General features: G+C 37.6%; 1 long non-coding RNA gene across 1 annotated transcript; it reads right to left on the bottom strand.

The window, feature by feature from the left end:
* Positions 1-1,001: 1,001 nt before the first annotated feature.
* LOC115926380 lies at positions 1,002-1,537 on the bottom strand. The gene is made up of 2 exons (XR_004065057.1): positions 1,444-1,537; positions 1,002-1,128 (listed from the first exon to the last, which is right to left on the bottom strand). It is a non-coding gene; the product is annotated as an uncharacterized LOC115926380 (long non-coding RNA).
* Positions 1,538-8,229: the final 6,692 nt, after the last annotated feature.

Genomic DNA, 8,229 nt, shown 5'->3' with positions numbered 1-8,229 from the left:
GGGGGGGGTCTCCAAGGCAGGAAAAGCCAGCGAAAAGCCGGCAAAAGGGGGATTCAGAAATGTTGGCAGTCCTGAGATAGGGGTGGGGGGGGGGGGTGTTTTCAAAGGGAGGGAACGAGCATACTCGTACCCAAAATAACACTGAGTGGTGAGGGGGAGCCGGGCATCTACTGTACATGATTGCACTTTTTATGCGCTCGCACGGCTGGCGCACTTTACGTCTAGGCTATAATAATACCTTGCAAAATAACGAAAAATTATTCTGAAGTTTATGAAGTGCTTGTTCGCGCACGTCGCGCAACTACTCTTAATGATCGTGACATACTGTATACGACCTGTAGGCTATACAGTTATACATACATTACAAAAAAACTCATTTCTCATGCATTATGCTGAAAGTGAAACCATCACATTTTTTTCCTTCTTCTTCTTCTTCTTCCTTTTTTTTTTCTCTCTTTTTTTTGTAATCTCAGGGGGGGGGGGGATGATTGTACAGGCCACCCCCCTACTTCAAGCCAGGGGGATGCAGCCCCCCCCTCCATCCCCCGGGATTTACGCCCCTGCTCGTAAGTCATTTTTCGATTACGTAATACGTCATTGTCATGTTTGCAATTTCAATAGTGGCGCACAAGGCAATTGAAAACGCTTTAGGTAGATTTTTCGGAAGTAGGCCTAGTTGCTATCGTACATGTTGAATATTCTTTCTACGAAGGCGTCGTCTCGACTCATCATTGAACAGTGACAGATGACTATTAAGTATTATCAACTTCGTTTTACTCAAATTCTATGAGCATAGGATTCAAGGAGTATGGACTTGTAGGCTATATGCACAGTTATCTTTGAGGTAATATCAAACAAAAATCACACATGACATACCTACAGATACGAGGGTGATGTTGAAAGAACAGTTTGTGTTTACAAGGCCACTGTTGTCGGTCACAGTATAGATGACGCTAATGGGGCTATTCACGGAGACATTAACTCCAGGTTCATAGTTGGCGACGATGAATGCAATTCCAGACGCATCACTGGCTGTTGGTGGTGTCCAAGTGATTGGTGTGGTGGTTTTGAGAACCGAGAATGTCTGGTTGGAAGGGCAGGATTGTACCTCTGGAGGGGTGGTATCGACTGTGATATCAAGACATATAATAAGAATGTAGTTTTGTGTCTTATGGTCTGTTATCCAGTCAAACCATCATGGGCTCAGACAAACTGACTCAAAAGTGAATGAGCATTTTATTTAAACCTTCAATTGAACGGTAGAGTTGATGAATCGTCACTTAATTAATTGTTATTTTGGATGTATCGACCAGAACTCCCTTCATCTTTCTCAAATTAAAGTGTTAAAAGAGCGTGCTCATTAATACCAAGTATCTTGCTTTACACAATATCATGAACAGAGGGGGTAAAATATCAAATTGCAAAACATGCTCTACTTTATACCAGTATTGACGTTGACGTTGAAGGTACACAAAGGTGCTAGGTTTCCGCTCTCATCAGCAAAGATGTACTCAACGAGAGTTGACCCGACTTGGAAATCATCACCCGATTTATAGTTCTGAGAGACCAGGACGACGGTCCCTTCTCTATTGACAGCCGATGGTGAGGTGAACTCTACCGACATATTCGGAATACCAAGCTCAACGGTTACTGTGATATCCTTCACACAGGTAACAAAAATCCCTTGGGTCGTTAAAGGCTGATTTGTGTCAACTAGTTTAAAGATTGATAGATAACATTGGTTAAATGAATGAATAAACAGGAAAGTTAGAGAAAAAATTAGTGATATACATTTCTAAACATTTCACCCTGCAGCCTCATACCGACGACCACCCGCGGTCAGTTCAGTTACGAGACTATAAGGCCGGTAACGGTTGGTATTTTCCTAGGTTCGAGTCTAGCATTACGAGATCGGTTAATGTACATCTTTGAAGTTCCAAATCTAATCCGTTCATTTTTCCGTTCAAGTTCATTTCATTCAAAAGTCCAATATATTAAGTGCGCGTTTACCAAAAGAAATGATGACGAAAAGTAAACTACTTGTCTTGTCGTGCTGGATGGTTTCATTATACCCTTAAGATATGAAATGCAATTTTTTTTCTTCTTAGTCCTTACGTTCATGACATTGTTTTCCTTGATATCCGATAGGGCAGTGACATCTATATCCGGTCATAGTCTCCTCACACCAGCCATTTATACATGGATTCATGTCGCAATCTGCGAACATATGTAATGAACACGTAATTGAAGTACAAAAAAGCATCCCTGATATTAGAAGTACTCCGGGCTTATTTAATGAGACAAAAAAAAAAAATGTTATTAAAAGCTACTAATGTATTGCTAGATACAATCATTATTTTTCTTAAAAACCATATCCGAACTGAAAGATGAATGGATGAATTATATATCAACGGAAAGCTTATGAGCCATAGCTTACCATATTATCAATTACATGCCATTTTAGTGTCTGCCAGAGGAGTATCAACCCTCTGAAGACTCAAAATCTATAGCTTTGAAAATCGGAAGTTGTCGATCTAAAAACTCGCTATCGACTTGATGACATCATCTTATTTGGAGTGCTCATATTCACAATGCCTTTGCATTAATTAAGTACGGCTCTTCGCCTCAACTTTATAGGCGAACCGGTCGAGTCCACATTAATGTCGTCACTGTAACTTCGGCAAATTTGACCCCTGTTGACCTGTAATTTGCTTTTGTGCAATAACAAAAGGGTAAATACTTTTTATTCTTTGTATTTGTATTTTACATTAATTCAGTTTTCCATTTATATCGGATAAGGTCTTTAAAGTCCAAACAAAAGTTGAAAGGTTTTGCAAAGGATTTTAGAGAAAACCAGAGAGGAAAACAATCACCCGGAAATCTGCAGACTCGATGTCCAGGAGGAACACCAAGTTTACTCTCCCTCCTGGGGCAACCGCCTCCTCCGAATGAATTAGGGATAAGCTTTGGGATGGTTTGTACCATACTGCCATTGGGATGTCCTTTCTTCTGACACTCGAAGAACATTGGTAAGGTGTTATTCAGGCCGAATCTGTCCGTACAACAAGTCTTTGTCTCATTCATGCTTGCATCCGATGACACGAGTACGGCTGTGGGAAGATATACAAGGAAAGTAGTTGCCATGATTGCATTGGTTTCTTTTCCCTCGTTAAGACTTTCGTAGATATTGCCCCTGCGATGATCTAATTCGTATAGATTCGGTATCATTTCTCCGTTAGGTCATAACCTTTCGTGTTTTCTCTGTCAGATCACTTTTCTCATGAGATTTTGTTTACTACATGTATTTCATTTTATCTACTAACTTGACGGAGATCTGATGTTCGAGACCAATTCCTTCATGGCACAAAGCATCGAATTGTACACCTTATATTGAGAGAATAATCTTTTAGGAAGATATATATTCTGGAACAGGCATGAAACTGATCATTCAGAAAAGAATAATTTGCTCTTAGTGTATTTTCCATTTGTTGGGCTTATTTATGTTTGTAAGAAATATGTTATTGTATTCTTTGACTTTGCATGTTTTATGAAAGTGGTGAATACAATTTCTGTTCTATTTAATTCAATAATCAACCAAATAATTCTTATAATAAAAGGCATTATTCTGATCTTCCAATACAGAGCAACTAAGGAAACCTTTTAAAGAGATAGGTGGATAGGTAAAAAGATGAAGGAAGACAGAAGATAGTAATGAAAGATTGAGGCAGAGGGAAGGGGAGGGGAAATAAACATTTTTAAAGAGGATCTTTACAACCCAATCCCAGGGGCGTCGCCAAAGGGGGGGGGGGGGGTGCGACCCCCCCCCCACTTGTCAGGATATTGTCGGTAAAATTGCGCTGCCGTCGGGAAAAAAAGAGAAAAGGGGGAGGGGAAAAAAGAGAGAGAAAGGGAAAGAAAAGAAAAAAAGAAAAGGAAAGTAGTAGTAGTAGTAGTATTTATTTTCGTATAAAAAACATAGTAAAAATGCATAAAATACGATGGATAGCCCACATTCAGCTAACCCGACATGGGAAAGCTGGTCTTCCGTGGGGTCCGGAACAATTACATAAACAAAACAAAACATAAATACATTATATGAACAACAGTAAATACATTTTGAAGAAAGAACAAAAAGAAGTAATATAAAATAAAGGGATTAAAAAAAAAAAAAAAAAAAAAACATTCATAAAAAACTAGTAATCATAACAAAATAAGGAGGGGGACCATGTGCTACTGTAACAGTTCTGCAATCTTAGATTGAATGTATTAACACTAGGGGACGATTTGATATGAGGAGGAAGTGTGTTGTAGGCCTTTGCGTTTCTATACTTGAATGATCTTTTGAGGTAATTTGTTCTCGGTTTGGGTAATTTTATTTGAGCTCCAATTCGGGAAGGGTAGGAATGGGTTCTCAACTCAAATTCATTTCTTAAATACTCGGGGGTTAGATTATTCATTATTTTATACATAAGAACAAGGGAATGATGATTTCTTCTTTTGTCCAAGAGTTGCCAATTAAGAGCGTTATGCATTTCCAAAACAGAGACATGAGATTCAGGTTTTATTTTAAGTATAATCCGGCCTGCCCTATTTTGCAATTTTTGAAGGCGATCTGTATATTTCCTGAAAGCTGCACTGTAAATAACATCACCATAATCAAAATACGGAAGGATCAGTGAGCTATATATTAATTTCAGTACCGATTCACTTAGAAATCGCCTTAGTCTTCCTAGAAAGCCTACCATTTGACCAATTTTCTTCAACATATTGTCTATATGTAAATTCCAGTTTAACTTTTCATCAACTAAGACGCCAAGGTACTTGACATGATGAACTTGATCTATGGAGATGTCATTCAATGAAACTCGGAGGACATTCTTTTTAGATATCATGTGGTTGCTTCCAATGAGCATACAAACTGTTTTTTGACAGTTGACACTTAATTTGTTTTGGCACATCCAGTAATACATATTTTCTAGGTCTGAGTTCAAAGCTAATTCAATTCTATCTATAGAAGGATGTGAGAAGTATAAAACAGTATCATCAGCATACAACTGAACTTGACAGGTTTTTATACATTTTACTAAATCATTTATATATACGATGAAGAGCAGTGGCCCTAGAAGGGAACCTTGGGGCACACCACACTCAATAACTGATTCGAAAGAAAGCTCTGCATTAATAAGTGTCCTACTGACTCTGTCTGACATGTAGCTTTTAAACCATGTACATGGAGTGCCAGAAATTCCTATGTTATTGAGTTTCTTAATAAGAATATCACAATTCACGGTATCGAAGGCCTTTCTTAAGTCCACAAATACAACCCCCGTATACTCTTTCTTATCAGTTGCGTGAAGCCAGTCATCAGTTACTTTTAGGAGAGTGGTAATAGTTGAGTGACGTGGCCTGAATCCAGATTGGGCGGCTGACAAGATATTGTTCTCATGTAGAAACTCCAAAACTTGTCTTTGGACAACCCGTTCCAGTATTTTAGATACGCAGGGCAAAATTGAGATGGGCCGATAATTTGAAGGAGAGCTCTTATCGCCACTTTTGTGAATTGGGATAATCTTGGACCTTTTCCATTGTTGAGGAAATTTACCGCTCAACAAAGAGCGGTTGATCAGGTTAGCAATACTCTGTGAAATCTCGGTAGCACATGCTTTTAAAACAAAAACTGATATTTTATCTACACCTACAGATTTAGTATTTTTCAATTTGTTTATAACTCCCAACACATCATTTTCGGTTACAAGGGTAAACTCAAAACTCTTGATTAATGGTATATTGTTTTCTATAGGGAGAGGCGTATCAGGAATTTCTTTTGCTAAATTACTTCCTACTTCAGCAAAGAAGGTATTGAAAAGATTAGCAGTATCAACATTACTTTCTGAATTAAGCGCAACTATTGGCGTGTCACGTTTCTTATTTGGAATGATAGATTTTAATGTCTTCCAAGTCTGTTTTGGATTAGCACTAGAAAGTGAGAATTTATCAGAGTAGTATTTTCTCTTTGCTTTTCTTACATCAGTAGTAACTTTATTACGTAGTACTCTATATTCACACATGAGTTTTTCATCTTTAAGTTTACACGCTCTCCGTTTCAGTTTGTCACGCTTTTTCATGAGTTTATAAATACTTGCATTCATCCACGGAGAGCCCCTAGTACTTATTCTTTTTGAACGATATGGCATGTGTTTGTCAACAACTTGTAACAACAGATTTTGCCATAATTCAACAGCTTCATCAATTGAATTGCACTGATTTATATACTCCCATTTCTGGTTGCGAATATCATTTCTAAACTCATTACCATTAAGTTTGCTGCAACTTCTAAAGTTAATAAATCTGGGGTGTGATGAAACATTGGCATTCCAAATTAAAAAACTAATAGAATGGTCACTCATTCCATTATGAAGTACTCCATAACTCTTTACGTTTGGGGAGTTATTCGTTAAGAGATGATCAATCAATGTAGCAGAAGCATTTGTAATTCTGGTTGCTTCATTTGTGTTAACTTGAACTAGAGAATACATATCATTGATATCCATATATTTCTTACTCATACTCGATAAAGGTTTGGCCAGTAGGTCACAGTTTACATCTCCTACTAAAATTGTGTCACAGTTCGTTATGTCAATAAAGCTAAGAAACAGCTCATATAAATTAAAGATTCCAACGTCTGAAGAGGGCGGTCTATACCAAGTTGATATGACAAGGGGTTTTGCAAGCTTAAGATACACCTTTATTACAATTGCTTCTAAATCATCTAAAGTTTCATGCGTTAGTTTCTCAAAATGTAGAGATTTGTGAAGATATATGGCGACCCCGCCTCCCTGTCTATTTCTGTCTTTCCGAACCAAGTTAAAATTGTCAATCATGACTTCATCATCATAAATAGATGCATCTATTTTGGTTTCATTTACAGCAAAAACCTGAATGTTATTTGATTTTACAAATGTCCTTACTTCTTCAATATGTTTGAGAAGACTATTAACATTTAACTGAGCAATCTTAAGACCATTACCTTGCAATTCATGGTAGTATAAACCCCTAGAGGTGTCCATTCTTGTGCTATTTGCTTTAACTTGGACATTATTTAACTCTGGATTAATGGAAAGACCCAGTTCATTATAGAAAGGTAATTCCTTAAGAATACAAATGTTACATTGCCAGCCAAAGAAATCCTCTGACGGATCATCATAGATTTGGGAGGAAATACCAGCACAAATGATGTGAAGCCATTGGTTACATTTAGTACACTTCAATCCCTTTTGATTATTTTTAACAGGTTTCATACAACAGGCACATGGGTAATTGTAGACGTTAAAGACCATACGTAAACAGTTCAAATTACAGTTTAAAAAAAAAAAAGATACAATATTATTTAATATTTAAAAAAAAAAAAAAAAAAAAAATACAGTCAGTTCGAGTTCTTCAATCTTCTTTTAAAAGATCGGTTAGGAATAAGGAAATCAATCGATCGTAGACCATGTCTCATTGTATCTGCAAAGAATTAATTCACTTATAGCAGTGCATGGTGAGTGGCGTGAAAAAGAGAGTTTGTCCGGTATTTTCAATCGGTGGTTGTCATTCGAAGCACTGACCCGTTCGTCGAGAGCTATCTGTACGTAGAGCGATTCACGATCCGAGAAAACCTATTGCCGCGGAGATGTAAAGCTCGTTGGTCGGATTAGTTCCATAGTTACTTGACGAGTGGGTCACTGTATTCTTCCCTAGGTTTAGTGATGCGTGAACCACAGACTAGCTATACACCCAGGATAAGAAGATTACGTCTATACACACACATTGCGATAGCTCCAATTAAGTTGGCATATCATTACACAGGCATGAACTTCGGGCCACTTAAAAAGCTCTCCTCCAACAAAAGAGGAGGGGCTAACTGAATAATGGAGAGGATCCATCCACACCAGCTTAGCGTTAAGACGAGCGCTTAGTTCATTCTTGTAGGATGATGGCTAATGAAGAAGAATTCAAGCTTTGCTCAATTTGTGTAGGTCACCTTCCGTAGTCATGGTGATTCGCTTTTTAAGAATAAGAAACCCACCCGAAAAGAAAAGAAAGAAAGGAAAAAAAGGAAAGAAAGGAAAAGAAAGGAAAGAAAAGAGAAGAAAGAAAAAGAAAAAGAGGGAGGAGAGGAAAGAAAGGAAAAGAAAGAAAAGAAGAAAGAAAAGAAAAAAAAAAGAGTAAAAGGGAAAGAAAAGAAAC

Source organism: Strongylocentrotus purpuratus, unplaced genomic scaffold (assembly GCF_000002235.5).
Source record: "Strongylocentrotus purpuratus isolate Spur 01 unplaced genomic scaffold, Spur_5.0 spur5_scaffold_2, whole genome shotgun sequence".
In the NCBI taxonomy this organism is placed as follows: domain Eukaryota; kingdom Metazoa; phylum Echinodermata; class Echinoidea; order Camarodonta; family Strongylocentrotidae; genus Strongylocentrotus; species Strongylocentrotus purpuratus.
Note: the sequence above shows the minus strand (reverse complement) of the source record. Positions and strands in the feature narration are given on the sequence as shown.